This window comes from Pinus tabuliformis, chromosome 7 (assembly GCF_031772625.1).
Source record: "Pinus tabuliformis cultivar Carrire ecotype Pingquan chromosome 7, CPIR1, whole genome shotgun sequence".
Taxonomy (NCBI): domain Eukaryota; kingdom Viridiplantae; phylum Streptophyta; class Pinopsida; order Pinales; family Pinaceae; genus Pinus; species Pinus tabuliformis.
Genome location: NC_142293.1, coordinates 852510398 through 852528770, shown reverse-complemented (window position 1 = coordinate 852528770; position 18373 = coordinate 852510398). Strand labels below are relative to the sequence as shown.

Sequence of the window (18373 nt, the reverse complement as noted above, 5' to 3'; positions counted from 1 at the left end):
GGTCTGTGTCGATGCTTGTCTAACAACTTGATCCCATTATGTGCAATTTAATAGTAGATTTTAAAATTTTCGTTATAACAGATTGAGTCTTCCCCCATAATGTGTTAATTTCATGGTTGGTCTTTAAGTTTTCATTGCAATGGGTCGAGTTCACTTACACCGAGTGTCAATTTGATGGTTGCTTTTAAAATTTTTGTTGCAATATATCAAGTTGTCTTATGCTAAGATTTAAAAATCGTTATACATTTAGTTTTTAAAAAATAAATTACTCTTGGTATAATAATTATTTCATTCATGTGTTCATTTTTAGTGTTTTCTTAGTCATAATTTTTTTCTATAATGCCATGCTTGAAATATTTTGAAAACTTAAGATTTTTTTGTAGTCATAATATTTGGTTTAAATTCCATGGTTGAAAAATTGTCAAGATTTTAATGTTTTTCTAAGTCATGATATTTTATCTTTAATGGTTGAAAACAGTTATAAGTATTTTTCCTTTAGCGCCATGTTTGAAAATTGTTGGAATTTTAAGGTTTTTCAAAGACGTGATATTTTAAATTTAATTTCATGCCTAAAAATCGTTGGAATTTTAAGGCTTTTCAAAGACGTGACATTTTATCTTTAATGTAAATGCTTGAAAATGTTGGAAATTTAAAGTTTTTCGGAGTCATGATATTTTATTTTTAACTTTATTATTAAAAAATGTTGAAAATTTACCTAGAAAAAAAGGCGTTATTCCAACATTAACAATTTTCGTTTTCAGGGTGTTTTTTTAACAAAAAAATTTAGTTTTTACTATCATTTTAAAAAATATAGAAAATGTACTCTGAAAAAAAATGTTATTCCAGCATCAACACTTTTCGTTTTCATAGAGAGGGAGAGTTTGGGGATTTGCAAGTTCCCTCACATTGGCCATGTTGTCCCCCTCTCCCATATAAGAAAGAGTTTGACAATCCTTTGTCTATGGATGACCTAGCGATAAACAAGAAGGAACATAACCATCAACATATTGTAAAAATCCACGAAATTCTGATATGCTAATATGAGCACTCTGAAATAAAATTAATTCTCACATAAACACAAAATTTCTTACTAGATGCAACGAAATAGGAACTGAAATAAAAGCACAACTGCACAATTCAAAAACACAAAATTGTCTAAGGAACCCAACTGAGAAAAGCCTCTACTTGATGAGAATTTTATTGATAGAAAAAACTGAGCAATTGATCTCTTACAAAATACAATTGTTTCAATCTAAAAGACACAACTTGAAATCTTTGTAAGATTGTTGATCTTTGTCTCCCTTTATCGACCTTTCCACAAGCTTCTCTTGCACACTCTTCCTCTCACAAGCTCCACGCACAAACTCGTGCTTTCTATTGCTTGGTCCCACGAACTCATGCTCACCAAAACAATGATTAAACTTGCAACTTTGTTCCTTCTTTTAAAGGCAATTTGAATGGTTAAAATTAGTGAGTTTTCTAATTATGGAATTGAACTGTAGCTTTTCTAGTTAACATAAGTCAACAAAATTAGTTAATTGGATCCTCCTAAAATTTAGGATGCTAATTCCACTTAAGCTTTCATTTTCCAATTTAACTCACACTAAAAGATCAAAACTTGACCTTCACATTCAACACATTAGTCAACTGCTTCACGCACTCCTAATTTTTAGGGAAACTCCTAAATTTTAGGAACTCGATCATGCACAAAACGGAACTCGACTTTGACTCCTTGAAAATAAGGCATAAATCAAGGAATCACTTTTCTCGCTAATTTTCAACATTCCCTCTTAGTGGGGAAAGTGTTCCTCGAAGAACCTAGTCCCCCTGGATTTGTCTCCAACACCAACAAGTTCTTTGTTATTGTAGTTACTCCCTCTAAACTAGAAAACTTCCCTGCTTTCTTCTGTGGAACTTGCTTTGAAGACATGTTCTTTCCCACCATAATCTGCGAGCTGTGTTGCTCCTCTTCATCATCCTGCTAGTCATCCCAACTGCAAACTACCTTAGACTGAAACTGAGATGTTGGATGAGGCTCCATTTTGAGAGCTCGATCCCGCTCTCGCTCAACCATCAATTCTCTACTTTGTGCACTACCTGCCTTGCCGCTCAATGTTGCACATGTCTCTACCTGCAACTTATAAATATTCTTCACCCTCACACCTATCTGCTTCTTACATCCAGAAGCTAAGTGTTGCAGGTAAGCCTTACCTCTGTTGAAGATGATATCATAACCCTTGTCTTCAAGGATAGCTACAAAAACAAGATTCTGCCTCAATCCTAGAACATAAAGAACATCTTTGAGATGAAGGGAATTACTTGACTCCCTCTGAAATTTGACAATACCAACCCCTCTAGCTTCATATTGACCATCATCTCCTAGCTCAATCTTAACCTGTATGTCCTTCTCCTTCAGGTGGCTGAAACTCTTCTTGTCCTCAGTCATGTGGAACACTACTAGGGCTTGGTGTCAACAACTATGACCACCAATCTTTCCCTCAACAAAGTACACTTGACCTACTTGTTGAAGGTGCACATTGCAGTCCTTTCAGTCCACGTACCTTAAACACATCTGGTGGGTGCTTTGCCTCCCCATTTGCTGCTTCTACGTTTGCTACTATAAACCACTCTTGGTAGCTCCAAGATGACTGGACATAGGCTCATTGATCTGCCCGCTAGTTGCTCTCTTGCTCCTTTAAGATCGTATGCTCTTTGGGACTTCCAAGTTTCCAACTAACAATGTCCTCTGCTGCTCTAAAGGATCACGTTCATAGGGTCTTTATCAAACTTCCCTCTTATCAGTGAGATGCCTCCCTGCATTCACTGCACTAGGGCTTCACCAATCTACCTCCTAACAACCCATTAGCTCCTCCAATGAGCATTGTACATGAGGTCTTTAACTCTGCCCACTTACTGACCTCCTGCCTCACCAAGATGATGTACTTAGGGCTTAATATCAACCAACCCTCTTGACTGAATTTTGCTCCTCAAAATATCAGTCCTTAGGGCATATAAATAGTTTCCCACTTCACTACTCCTTTAGTCCTTCAAAGTATGCAGATCCTTGGGCTCCAATATCTTTGCCACTCCTAGCAGATTTGTTGTCCTTTACAAGTCTTGCTCTTAGGGCACTTTAGGACGACTCCTAACAACCTCCCTCTGCACATGAATTGTCCACCAACTTTGTCCAATCTGGACTCTTCAGATCTGCCCACTAAGCATCCTTTCAACCCCTCTTAAGGGACTTCATCTAGGGCACCCACATATATGATGTTTAAACCCTTGAACAGACTTCATCAAACACATTCTTCCTTGCAATATCAACCCTATCCTCTGTCCTTGTCACTGATGTTGGTAGCCTACAATATCAAAGTTTAAGGAGCACACCTTTAGGGAGATTCTGTGCAGAATAAGCAGCCCTTACTAGAGCATCAAAATCATACCTCTAACAATGATCAATATTCCTACCTTTCACTGTACTTAGGTACCTATACTACTGTTGTTCCACATCTTGAAACAACTCTTCAATAATTTCTCTTTGACTGCTCCAAATACTGTCCAAAACTTGGACTCCAATCCTGCTCCCTTCCTCCTTGAAGGTATCCACTTATTCTCTCCAAAAAAACACCTTGGATCTGAGCAAGACTACTCTGTGGAACTCGACCCTATCTAGGGCATCTTGTACCTGCATAAAACACAAAAATTCCTCACCCACAAACCCTTGTCTTCTGCGCTCTTGCTGAAGAAGAATGCGGCCTAGTCTAGGCAACCTCCTAGACCACTCGACCTCCCAAAACAAGCCTTCCTCCCACTTGCAATCACAACATAATTTCTTGGCTTGCTACAGAGAAATTATCATTGTTTTTATGCCCTTAATTACCCTCAAGAACTTCAACATGTTCTCTACAAAGCCTTCTCTCCTTCGCTGCCTTACGCTACCCAAATCATGTCCAAAACAATCATAAGAACAAACCTTCAAACCTCGTCCTATTCTTTCCCTAGCACATGCTTTGAGGGCTGTGACTATATCATGATACTTGACCTCCTAGTTTAGTCTCCACATGAGGAACGAATGCCTTGATTGGATGTGTCAACCTGTGTGGCGTAATTCTGTTCCAAGCTCTGATACCTTGTAGAAATTCCACAAAATTCTAATTCGCTGATAAGAGAAATTTGAAAAACACTTTCTTTTCCTACAAACACATAATTTCTCTACTCAATTTGAAACCGAATTAGGAACAAAAATAAAACATAGTCACACAATTCAAGACACATTTTTTTTCTAGGGAACCCAATTGGGAAAACCCTCTTCTTAATGAGAATTTTATTGATAACAAAAATTGAGCAATTTATCTCTTACAAAATACAATTGTTTCAATCCAAAAGACACACTTGTCTTTCTTGCATGATCTAAGTTTGAAACATTTGCAAGGTCGCTGACTCTTGCTGCCGTCTACCAACCTGTGCACACGCTTCTCTTGCAGACTCTTCCTCTCACAAGCTCCACACACAAACTCGTGCTTCCTATTGCTTGGTCTCACCAACTCGTGCTCACCAAAACAATGATTAAACTTGTGCCTTCGGTCCTTCTTTTAAAGGCAATTCGAATGGTTAAAATTAGTGAGCTTTCTAATGAAGGAATTGAATTGGAGCTTTTCTAGTTAACAAAAGTCAACATAACTTGTTAAATAGATCCTCCTAAAATTTGGGGAGCTAACTCCACTTAAGCTTTTAGTTCCCAGTTTAACTCACACTAGAACATCAAAACTCAACCTCCAACTTCAACACATCAATTAATTGCCTCATGCACTCCTATTTTATAGGGAAACTCCTAAATTTCAAGAACTCCTTTGACTCGTTGAATTAAGGCGCAAATCGAGGAATCACTTTTCTCGCGAGTTTTCAACACCTTATAAATGACCATCACATGTCATTTTTGATGGAGCAAGCAATCTAGATCTCTTATGGGTAGAGCACATATAAAGGCTATACAGACAACCTAAAAGATCCACTTAATCACAAACATTGGGTCAACACTTGATTTGCAAATCAGACTTGATAAACATAATGAACAATCTCAACTTGTTGAGGATCAACTTCACATAATGAGATCACATCCTCATAAGGATGTTATAAAATTTATTCTCAACTTGTTGAGGATCAACTTCACATAATGGGATCACATCCTCATAAGGATGTTATAAAATTTATTCTCAACTTGTTGAGAATCAACTTCACATGATAGGACCACATCCTCATAAGGATGTTATAAAATTTATTTGCTATTAAATAAAAAGTCTCTTTTCATTCAATCTCTGTAGTACCATGAAGATCAACAATCATGAGAGCTACTATTAATAGAGCTACTATTAATACCACCTCGAATTGATTTATATTTTCACTATCCACCATTAAAAATCTCATATGATAAACAAAATCTACATTCATAAAATTATCATTATAAATATAATAGTTAATCTACCTTCGTAAATTGTAAAATAAGCTAATTTTATTCCCTAAAAGATTCATAATAAATATAAAACAATTAAATGGTCATATTTTGGAAATTTCATTAATATATTTATTTCTTTAATCCACTCCCATAATCCCTTCCGTCAACGTAACCACATATTTGCTCTTAAACAATCAAATCCAAAAAAAAATAAATACCGCTCAAGATTTTGCGTTAAATTAATTCTAAATTTTTCTCATTGGAAAAGAAACTATAAACTAAACGTGGAGAGACAGTTTGAGAAATAATGTCTTAAATCCAACAATGCCACGTGCCAGCGACTCTTCTCGTGCTTACTTGCTCCACATGATTAGCCTTGGCCCCACACTAGGGAAACTTCTAAGAATTCTTTTTCCAACTAAACCAACGATGCGATTCTTACGTTCCACTTTTCTCACAATCACGTCCTGAATCTAACGTAGGGAAGACAAGACAATATTGGGACCCCTCCCTCATTGCTCTGTATAGGGTAGGCCTTGAAACATCGAACGTGGATTCTTAGCCCAAGGAAAACCTAATCAGAATCCTAGACGAAGTGCATGTACATGTGGTAAATGCTTCAGCTACAATATTACACGACCCAACTTAAAATAATTTAAGACATAACCACAAGCAAGCACAGATATCTCCATGTCTTTGCTTTCGTCATAGATATCCTTTTTTGAGCTATCTTCTCGTTTCAGTCGGTTAATAATTTCTCTACTTATAAATCCAAAAGTAGGCCTCCCATTACATTTCTTTACATGCTCCCTCCCTCCTAAGCCGGTGATCTGTGTGCGAGCTGATTCATTCAAACCCTCCCCGGACGACGATTGCCGATTGCTGTAGACAGAATAAAACAATACTTACTCCGAGGGTTTCGAACACGCAATCTCCGAATTCAAACTGTTATGCATAGTCCGGGAGTCATTCAATGGCAGACAGGCAGGCGGGCGGTCCCCCAAATGACCAGGTACGTTGCCACCTCGTCCACGTCATCTTCAATGTGCATGGAAATGTAGCTTTTAATCCAATGTTTAAATCCTAATTTTTATTTATTTCTAGATCTCGGGATCGATTCCCGTAGAGGCCGAGTCACAGAATATTTAGTTTAGTTGAATCTTTCTGGCCTGCTCTTCTGTTGCTGGATTCTGAGGCGTGTATTGATTGATAATGTCTGTTATGTACTAGTGATATTTTTGTAGCAACGAATGCAAACATTTAAGCATTGTATTATTATAATAATAAGGGGGGAAGCCGAGGATCGGTTGATTTCCTCTCGGTTTTCATTTAGGTGCGTTAAGCATGTAACTGAACATCGAACTGGAGCTGCGGGTGCTTGAGATTCAGTGAATCTCACCGGGGCCGGAACCCAAAATCCCATGCACGATATTTCTCACAACGTTAATTTACTGCGGAATTCTATAAAATGGCCAAAGGAAATCAAGCGAGGTTGTCGGTTCGGTGTCGAGCGTTGCTAGCCTCGGCGGACCTTTAACCTTCGACGTCCATGATACTGACAAATTTCGGTCTTCGACGTTTTTTTGCGTAGTTCTCAAGATACATGCATAGTTTGGAAGCGAGTAATTCGATTCAGTGCCGAGGATACCTCTATTTGTCTGAAATTAAAATATTTGAATCTCGCTGTGCGTAGTATAGTGTTTATCCGCAGAATGTACGCATTTTGCGGATGTTTTGAAATCTTCGTTCGAAGCATACATATTTGGAATACGATTTAAACTGCGAATAATTCATGGAGTGAAACAGTTCATATTATGGACATTCCTACGCTTATCTTCGTCACTGTAATTGGTTTTCCTTTCTTCGAGGGCCAGTTCATAGTGCCAACACGCTATATCGAGGTAAACATGCATAGAATTGCCAACAGGACACAATATTAAGATAATACCAGGTGCGGGAAGTGGTGCTTAGTCTGCCCCATGACATTGTTACGTTAGAAATCTTTGTTAGGACTGCTACCTTCTAGTTGGGTTTGATGGTTCTCTCTATGTCGTAGCCACAAGTCCCATTTTCTTCTTAGGAGTGGTAGACCAAACGAGCATATATTCGGAATCATAAAAAGGGGGTTTTGGGGGTGGTTCGAAGGAAATTGATATGGGGGTTCAGTTGCTTGATCCAGAAATTTTCTTTCCGTAGACGAACAATTCTGGGAGCAATTGCAGCCTGATTGTGTGCTTTTTATGTAAGCGTTCAAGCTCATTCTTGTCTTTTTGCTGTCATTCTAAAGATTTTTCCTTTGCCTGATGGATCCGTTCAGGTCAGATCCATAGTGTTCACCAGTGTACAGTAGCCATATAAACCCTGTTGTTTTTGGCAGTCTCATTGCTCTAAAAGAATATATCGAGGGCCTAGATAGATGCCTTTTCACTTCAAAACCTTTCATCTTACAACTTATGAATCAAAGAGGAGTGAGGCACTTGAAGCAACAGGACCAAGGAACAGGCTTAATTCGCCTCAGCACCTTGTTGTTTTGAACTTGAACAATATGTAGTAGCATTCTCTTATAAAATTCAGAATCTGCTGAAGCATAATCTGAATTGCAAAATGACAGCAGAAAATCCGGACTGAGCTTCAATTCCTATATAAGAAGCAAACAATGAGGCTGCTAGTTTATTTGTTGAGCCTGTGTCATTGCTTCTAACAGATAAACTGTGCAATTCTCAACGGATTTATGGTTTTTTTAACATGCATAGAGGTAAGTGGTAGCTTGCTTTTCAGTCCCATAGAGTTTTTTTTTTGTAGAAGATTTAAGCCAACAATCTTCCGTTTAAGAGCAGTGGGATGAAGTTACTGGGAACGCCCTGCCTTTTCTTGACTTATAGGGTGTCGAGCTTAGACAATGATGCAATTGATTTTTGTTTTTTCTCATATTTAGGACCGAATACTGTGAAGATCTTTGTCAATTGTATTCCCACTATTTGACTTGCCTATTTCAATTGCAGTGTTGGAGTTTCCAGATTTACAGATGACTTCTAAAATGTAATCTTTAAGGTATAGAAATATTATTAGATATTAGAACTTCGTGTCACCCTTAAACAAACATCCAAACCTTGGTGTAAACATATCTGTAGGATATATGAAAGGCGATTGTGACAGGAACTCATCTGGTCTGAGAAGATCATTTGTAGTGCATTATGCATTCATCCATAGGGTGTAATCATTTTATTATCATTTTGTCCTAAAGGTTTAGGCAGGGGGAACAGGCAATGTGCCAGGGGTAAGCTGAAATACTGTGCTGTTTAAGTAGTCTACTTTGTAGTCTATTGTGATGTGGATGTCTTTCTTTGGTGACTACCGAAGTTCTCATAATTAAAATTGCATAAGCACACTCATAATTAAGAAGCGCAAATTAGCTAGATCATGTTATTACTCAACTCAAGTATTCAAGCAAATACCCAAACAACAAGGCCAAGGATATATGATAAAGTAGGCAATGTAGCAATAGAAATGGAATAATAAATAGAAATTTTTGTTAGACATCAGTTATTACTCAACTCAAGTATTCAAGCAAATACCCGAACAACAAGGCCAAGGATATATGATAAAGTAGGCAATGTAGCAATAGAAAGGGAATAATAAATATAAATTTTTGTTAGGCATTTTTGTGATGGACGAAGAAAATAAAAGATAAGAAATACAAACAAAATTCAAAAAATGCAAAACACATTAAAGAAATTTGCAAAAGCATGCAGACATGGAGAACGACTGAAATACAAATAAAGGCCAAAGCAGATTGAAGATGAGCCATGAAAGACAGATGAGATTTTTGCCCACGAAAGTTGAACAAGGATAGTTATTGTGAGGATGAAGACACTCCAAACCATGGATCCCTGGATTGCTCTAATAATACAAGGAACATGATCATGTTTGGCAATAGAGATGAGCCTGTAAGGTTGAGTGAGTTAAATGTCTTTAATGTCCAAGCTTACCAAGAAGGATAGTGAGAAATGAACAATAAAAATGGCTATAAAGTGACGTCATTAATGTGATATCACCAAAAGGGAAGATGCAAATTCTTTCTATATAGAATGTGACATATGGCACAGAATTGCATATACAATAGTCATGGTTACGCATGTTGTGTTTCATCATTCATGTGAGCCAAGAGGCCACGAAACAAATAAATGCCCAAAATTGAAGGTAATTTTGACAAAAAAGCACATGATGATCAAAGTAAACAAGGAATTGAAGCAAACGGAAGCCCCTATACCTATGAGAGCTCACCCCATAGGATATAGAGCAAAAACTCAAACCATGAGGAGTCACAAAGTGACAACACTCTGGACTACAAATCGCAGTGATAGATCTTTTAGGAAGAAATTTAAGAAACAAACAAAAGGGGAGGACATACATGGAAAAGAATTAGAAGCAAAAGGAGTCAACAAGCAATATCAAAGAGGACCCAAGAACAAAGGATAAGAGAACTTGACTTATGATCATAATTATGGGATTTATGATCTTCTTATAAGATTTACGATCATCTGTTGACTAGGTTGGTTGGATACGTGCACCTTTTAAATTCTTTAAAAATGTTAACAAGGCTATCAATGTTAGCTGGTACAAGTGGAACAGCTCTTCTGGGGATGGGTTTGGGGTAGCAAAATAATGCCGACAAAGTTAGAAATTGCAGTAATGATTCATTATGGCCATATAAATTATGTGTTTATTCTAGTTTGGTTCATTGTTTATTTTATAATGACTGCACCGATCCCTTTCCTTTAAGTTCTTAAATTTCAGGATTTAATTTTAAGGAAGCAGAGTATTAGTGTGGAGCCTGAGAGATCCAGAACAAAATGACATAAATTATATCTTTGTGCACAAATATCCGAAAACCGGAAATGTTAATTACTGTACTGATTTATCATATGGAACATAGACTTCTGAACTGGTTTCAGGCACCTTTGTACATGTATTTTGACCCACAATTGCCAGAAGTGTATATTTAACTTGTAAACGGGAGCTCTTCAGGTCCAGTGTTTCACAGAATAAATTATTTCCAGTTATAATGAGCTGAACTTCATATCTGCAGAATTGGGATACAAGCATGCCAGGGCACGCAAGGCATTATGAAATTGATGTGAACAAGCCGGACAATTCTTTCCCATCTCAGATTGCTAGATGACCATTGGGTAGGCAAATCTATGGAAGGAACCGGGATTTTCAGAGTTTTCATTATTCAAAGCTTGAGATTCCTTTGATATGTCTCTTGTATATCTAAAGACAACTGAAATTTCTCATTTTCTTTCTTTGCATAGTTTTTATAATAATAATAATAATATAATTTCAAAGTCATGGCCTAGCCAGATGCCTAATTGATGTATGAGCTCCCTTTGTTTGTCGACAAGGGACCCCTTCCGTGCAGTGATTTGACGACTTAGTCTACAAAGGTGTGCATACCCTACCTGCTTACTATCCCCTCTGGATTTGAAACAGTGACCTCCAAGCAGGAAATACATGTTCTTGACTGTTTATTATACAATCATATTGTATAAAAGGCACTTAAAAAAATATCAAATAAAATTTCATATATGTTTTAGTAACTTTGGGAAGAGGTAGACAATAAAATGTCCCTACTGAGCAACTATTACCTCATTTACTGTTAATTCCATGAATGGTTTTAGTCTGTCGCATCATCCTTTCTAAACAACATTTAACACGTTTGTTGCAACTTGCTCGCTCAAGCTCAAGCAAAAGGCCTTCTCATCTGCTTTAGGGTAGCTGTTTATGTGAAACTTTAAGGCAGAAATTCTGCCTGTTGAGTAATATGCTCCTTGTTGTCACCTGATTCCACACCGAAGGTTAGCGTGGAGAAAATTCCTAACTCCACTTGGTGTGGCCTTGGGGGCAAGCTGTGAGTTGAGGCTGTCACCCAATTCCCAACACCTCCATCTAGGCTCTTGCTTAGATGAGACCAACGGGGGTAGACCCTAAGGAAAATCTAAGGCTTGGTTAGTGATACTAAACAGGTTCTAGGAGACGAAAGATTAGTTAGCCAAGATATACATCAACCATCAAATTGAAACATGTAAATACTTCAACAGGTAAATGATATGGCCATGTAACATATTATATATAAAACAAATAGATAAGCAATGATATTGACAAGAGGAGATCTTTGCAATATTTGAAATGATAAGACCAGTGCCAAATAAGTAAACTTGCAAAAAATAAATGCTCAAGGAAGGATATGGTACTTGTAAAGTAAGAACATGTAATGGAAAGGCGGCAAATAAAGATACAATTTGCACTTGAAAGTAAAATAGGTTCACATGAAATATACTTGAAGGAAAAGTTGCACCAATGAAAGATACTCCAAGATAAGTAAATAAACTCCAAATACTTCAAGATAAACAAGTGAACTTCAAATGAAATGTTCCAAGTACAAGAATGTAATTGCTTATAAAAGTAAACTTGAGATGCTTGCAATTGTAAAATGCTACTTATAAAGTGAACAATGCTTAGAAATGAAACTTGATCAATGAAATGACATTCAAGATAGCATGAACATGAAATATATTGCAAGGAAAGTAAAGTGATGTAGAGCTGCTCTTGGTTTATTTTATTAGGCCTATTCTACCTATTCTAAGGTGAAACTTCCTCCTTAAACTTATATCCTTGTAAAGATAGGGATAGTTGCAAGGGGCCTCAAGTGGAGAAGCTTAGCTTCATTAATGAGTATCCACTTAGTCCACCAAGTCAACCCATGTGCCAGTTCTCGAACGTTGGACAAACCAAACTTGAATTTCCTGGTCAGTGGTCACATGTTTACCTTTCTTACAAATAAGGGAAAATGAATATTGGGGAAGGGGTCCTAGTCTCTATACAACCAACTTATGTTGGAGGTTAATCTTAGTGAAACAAAATGACAATTGCAATTGCTAAAGATACAAAGATTGCTCAAAGTAAAGTAGCAAATTACAATGAAACAAATTGTTATGAGCTATGTAAGCAAATTTAAATCAAATGAGCATGCAAAATGGAAATTAGATGTTTCTACAAGTAAATAAAACTAAATTAACAAGTTAGATGACACTAGCATCGAAATGAAGTAAAATTTGTTGAAAGAAACTAACGTGCAAAATGATTATGTGAAGGTTAGCAAGTAGTAACAACTAAATGAGATGAACATAAAATAAACAACTAGCTCAAAATTAGTGAATAGAATGAGCATGTAACTAGATCACATATATGAGCATGAAACAAGAAATGAGAAGCTAAACTACTTGCAAGAAATGAAAGAGATAAAAATGAGACCACAACAAACACACTGAGATCTCCCTCCCTCAAAAGAGAGAAGGATGGGATGATCCCCAAGCTTCGAAAGAAAAATGAGTCTTTTTATTATTAGTTGTGTGAGAGCCCACTTATAGAGATGAGGGCTTATTTCTTGGGAAGAGTTTACAATATGAGGTTGAAAACCAAAACCACTCTTTTCCCAAGAGTTACCATGAATTATTACAAACTACTCAAAATAAATCCTTCTTATGGAAGGCTTGAAAGCCTTGATTGAACAATGAAATGATGAAGGTTACAATTCCTCACACTTGTGAGGCTCTTGGAAGAAGAAAATGATGAATAGAGAGGAGAGGGTATTAATCCTGAAGGTTCAAATAGAAGGACTGCAAGGCATGCACTTTATCTCTCCTTCTCAAATTCAAATTTGTCTCCAAAAACACCAATAGGACAGCAAGAGAAAAGCTAGCATGCAAGAGAAATAATGCTGAAATATGCAAGAGGAAGATTTGACTTCATGTGATTAAAATCTTATGGATGAAAATGAGATTATAATACACTTGTACGATAATTTCCTCACTAGATCAACTCGCATGAGCTGATTTAATGAGAGAAAGATGGGCCTAAGCCCAATTATCTAGCCTTCTATCCCTGATGTGAAATGAAGCACAATTTAAAATAACTAATAGAAATTGAATTTTAAATTTGATCTAAGGAAGAGTATGAGGCTTATAGGAACCCCCTTATCAATTATCAAATGATGTCCTTGGAAAATCCTTAGCTTGAGTGACTTGCGAACTCCTTGAGGTCACTGGTAATGGATGGTCCAACCAAAGGCATCCCCTACCTCCAAAGGGACTTGGTAACTTGCCTTGAAACACAATCAACACTTGCAAAACCAGTTATTAATACAAGAGACTTGTGATATCAAGGCCAGTGTTTTTAAAACCGGAACCGGTGACCGGACCGGTCCACCTAATGAACCGGTTTACCGACCGGAACCGGTCTAACCGGGACTGGTTTGGTCTAAACGAACCGGTTTTTAAAAAATACATTAAATAATTAATTTTTAATGAAACAAAACTATTTTTAAGATGTAAAACCATGATTCCAAGCCAATAGAGACAAAATATGCAAAGTTTGCTCATTTATATACCAACAGCTCAACTATAACTCTGCTACAACAACATCAAGCATGAAACCCTAGCACCTCAATAGTTCTGCTGAAGGTACATATCATCATGTGCACTAAGCCAAACAAACACACACTGGAGACTGATACAGACCATCAACAAACTCTGTCTTTTCCCAACAATTGTATGTCACTGTCAAAACTTAGTTGCAGGCCTCAGCTGCACTTTGTCCAACCACACGATCAACCCAGCTTAGCAGTCTTAGTCGTATCTTGCAACTTTGATCAATGAGATGATATTTCCAATTCCATTGCCATAGACTTCAAATCTGATCAACATATGAAAACCCTAGTAGATTCTTGACAGTGATTAGGTATTCAACAATAAGAAACTTCTACTCATTAATAACATCAAGCAGTGTAACAACTAGCCCATCAATTCAACATCATCATTAGAATCTAACGAGCATATTCTGTCTTAACAAGCTTGCCAATAAACTCAATAATACATGTCACTGTGATCATCTTAGCTAACATCCATAAATGGCTGGCACAGTAATATGGCATCAATGAAGGTTAATACACAAACCCTTGCAATATTAGAAACTCTGCATACTTAGTCATGTTAACTACCAGCCAAGGATCATAGATAGAAAATTAGCTTGATGTTTAGACTCAGACCATTGCTGGAATCATAGATGTTACTGATGAAAGTATCCTGAAGATATCAATCAATATTGATTATCAATGCTGATACATATGCCCTTCTACTTCACTCCTAGAGGTGAATCTGATCAAGGAACTTGTCCTACAGTGACCAACTATTTATATCACAGATCTGAAGGGAATTTGCTGCAGCTTTTTGGTCACAAGTTTGGGCTTGTCAAAACATCCAGAGGATTCATCAATGTTGCACTTCATGACCTCACCCACAAGTACAATTTCAATATGATTTTTAAATGATCTCAGGAGTATTGTACCTCAAACTTCAAGGATCACAAATTCTTCTTCAATGATGCCACGGAATTTTGCTTCAGTTTAGTTTCTAGAAAGGACTGAATATGTCTCAGTCTAACAAGGACAATCCACCACAATGTACTGTTGTTCCTTGCAAAAATTAACCATTGTTTGATCTTGATTCACTGCAAACATTTCAGAGAATTTGCAACTGGTGTGGAGGCTTGAAGTGAGCTTGATCTAGGTCTGATCACAAGCTTCAGATCAACGGCAAAATCAATGACAAACAATCAAACCTTTCTCCAGATCTTATGTGAAAGAAGTTTCAGGTTAAACTCGAACCAAGGATAATTAGTAAGCTAATCAAGGAATGCCTCAGCTCGGACTTTAGCCTTGTCTACATACTGTTGCGCAGATTAAGGTTTGATTCAGCCTCAGGAATGCCTTCAATAGCCTGCATACAGATTCAAAACCAAACTGTCCATAAACCGGCCGGTTTAGGACGGAACCGGCCGGTTTGCTACAAACCGGCCGGTTCCGCCCTAAACCGGCCGGTTTTGACCGGTTAGGGCCTGTTTTTGGGCACATAAGGTAATAAACCGGGTTTGTTAGGCCGGTTCGGACCGGCCAGGCCTCCAACCGGCCGGTTAGACCGGTTACCGGTTTTTGTGGCCGGTTTTTAAAACTATGATCAAGGCAAAGTTGAATTTGTTGTTCAACCGAGAACAACAAATTACAACAAGTGCTCAGGATATGGCAAGCTCAAGGGAGATTGCAAGTAATTGCAATCTTCCTTCCCTAGACAATAATGCCCTCAGGCAATACACAAAATCAATTAGCTATGCAATATAAACTCAATGAAATATAATCATAGCATGAAGAACAAAATCAACAATAAATTTTACCTCATCCTCAAAGTAAGCATCACAAGACAAACATGTATCCCCCAAAGAATTTCCTTTATTGATCAACAAAAATTTGATTATAGTAACAACAAGCATCTAGCTTCCAACCATGAATACAATATAGCCCAATGGGTCTCTTTATCGGAGTTTAGGAGAAGATCCCAATGAAGAAGTCCAATGACAAGTGGAGAGATGGTGGAGACCCCAATGAAGAAGTTGAATTTCCAAGTGGCTCAAGAACTGCTGTAGATGTCCCTTGACTGGTGCGAAATCTCCCTGTGCTGGCCAGCATAATCCTTTTCCTCATGTGCAAGAAATTCGAGTTCCCTTTGCTGGTTGCCATGTGTGAATGATAGTAGGTGAAGAGGGGAGACAAACTCCCATTGAATGTCAATCATCAACCATATGATGACACCTATAAAACGCTGCTCCTCAAGACTGTGTGTAGCCTGCCAAATATGCCAACGTGTGGGCTGAAGTAATGGTTGGAATGTACAAGTGTGAGGAGTAACGGAGTGTAGTGGAGACAATACTACACAAAAATCTCCATCAAATCTTCTAACAGATCCTCAAGTTCTGTGCTGATTCTCTATGAGAGATTCGACTTGCCACATAAACAAATCGACCCCACACTTGGTCACTTAACTCGACATCCATGTAGCTCAATAACTCCTTGATGATGTGTGTGCCAAATCACCCTCAAATTTGTCTTTTGACTAATCTTTGACTTGACATGATTTTCCATGTCATTACCACTTCATTTGTTATGTGGAAATATTTATTATTTCTCCAATTAGTTATTTTTCTAGCAATTTATTTCCAATTTTCCCACTAGACTTGGGAAATGTGGGTTTTGAGGGGCTAGAAGTGACTTTTTGACCCCCAAAGTGTGTCCAGAAGAATGTTGAGGTGGAGAGGATGAACTTTGAGTACTCATAGACCCTCGACATATTCTGGCATTACTTTATTACATTTTACATAAAACATAATTAAAAATTGTCGGCTTGTATGAAAATTTTAATTATTAAAAGACTGTATCTAGACTTAGTCAAATTCTGCAAAATTTCAGAGATGACCTAGCATGGTAATATACATCGAACATAGACACTAAGATTTACTAGGGGCTCAATCTTCAAGCCGTCACCCCAGCGTTGGGGGTATGCATGAGTGAAAAAACTCAGTTAATTATTCGCCGCTAAAAAGCGAGAATAATTAGCTAAGTTGAAAAAACACTCTAGGGTGTACTCACTTGCTGATCGAGTCCCAACTCTCCTAGTCCTGTTACATATCTTTATTCATCATGCTAGTGATATTTTTTACAACTCCCCTTAGGGTTGCGGAATTTGAGGACAAAAGAAGAAAGAGGAGAGAGAAAGGGGCTGGAATGCCTTGCGGACTTCTGAACTTTTTTGAAGTACATTCTATGTCATGGGCTATGGAGTCTTCATATCTGCTAAGTGCAACTTGGCAGTCAACACTCCTCAAGTTATACACGAAAGGGCTAGCTGTATTCACACATTAGTTGTCATCCATATCTGGTACCTGTAGGCCGTAAGTGGTCTCTTCAACGCAATGTTGCGAAAATCGTGATTGGGATTAAATCGGCGAGGGTCTGAAATTGGAAAAAATCGGTAAAAATTGGCAAAAAATCGGCAAAAAAAATAATACAAAAATCGGGATTAAATCGCGATTTTTTCAAAATGAAAATATCACTGATTTAATCGGCCGATTTAATCGTTTCAGCAAAAAAATCGCGATTAAATCACAATATTCGCAACACTAGTACAACATGTCTTTGTTTTTATGTAAAGTATTTAATGTTTAGGCTGTGGATTTTCCTTAATGATGCCTTTAGTGGTCTTGGTGGTATTTGTCATTTGTTTATCGACATAAGTGTCCATTTATTTTTTCATATATGAGATACTGTGAATATTGCCATCTTCTCGTATGCTGAAATCCCTGTCATATGCATTTGACTAGTAGCTGTTTTGATTGCATAGTTCAATTAGTTGTCTAAATCCTGGATGACTCAGTTTTGGTGAAAATTTGAGTGGAGTGATTGTGAGCCAATAGATTTGTTGCACTGTTTGTGGTATATATATTCTCGGGTTGACTAATTTCTATACTGCTGGGTTTGTTGAGAAATGAGTCATGGAACTAGGAATGAATCAAATTGGAATGTTGTCATATAGAAAATCTTGAAATATTCTTCCAAATATGTCAGGGTTGGGATTTATAACAATTAAATGTTGACATACAAATAGTCATATGCGGGATTTTAGCTTGTTACGCTTGAGTGAGACAAACTATTACTTTTCCCTCCTAATCTAATTTCAATGCATACAAAATTTCTGGCTGGAAGCCAATTACATTTTCTGATTTTTGCCTATTTCTTCTTTAGCATCATCCCAGGGATTTGAAGGCATTTTTTGTGAAGCACCCTAGAATAATGTTTCATCAAATGACATAATTTAAAATGAACATATGCATTTGATTCTTAACTCGTATAACTACATCATTTATCGGTAATCCTAAGCAGAATAGGCACCTAAAAGGTTACTTGGGAGCGGGAGCGGGGAGTGACATTTTCAAAAGCTCCTAGTTTGGGAGGAAATTTTTATATAATATATATTT

The 18373-nt window shown here is 37.3% G+C and overlaps 1 protein-coding gene across 3 annotated transcripts in view; it reads left to right on the top strand.

The window, feature by feature from the left end:
* Positions 1–5997: 5997 nt before the first annotated feature.
* The window catches only part of DRIP2 (DREB2A-interacting protein 2), a 199203-nt gene continuing 186827 nt past the window's right edge, over positions 5998–18373 (top strand). For 2 of the 3 annotated variants that reach the window (XM_089459019.1, XM_089459022.1), the window contains exon 1: positions 5998–6464. The gene's annotated coding sequence lies outside the window, so the exon portion shown is untranslated. The remainder of the gene's footprint in view (positions 6465–18373) is intronic. The other variant, XM_089459023.1, reaches the window with a different exon arrangement.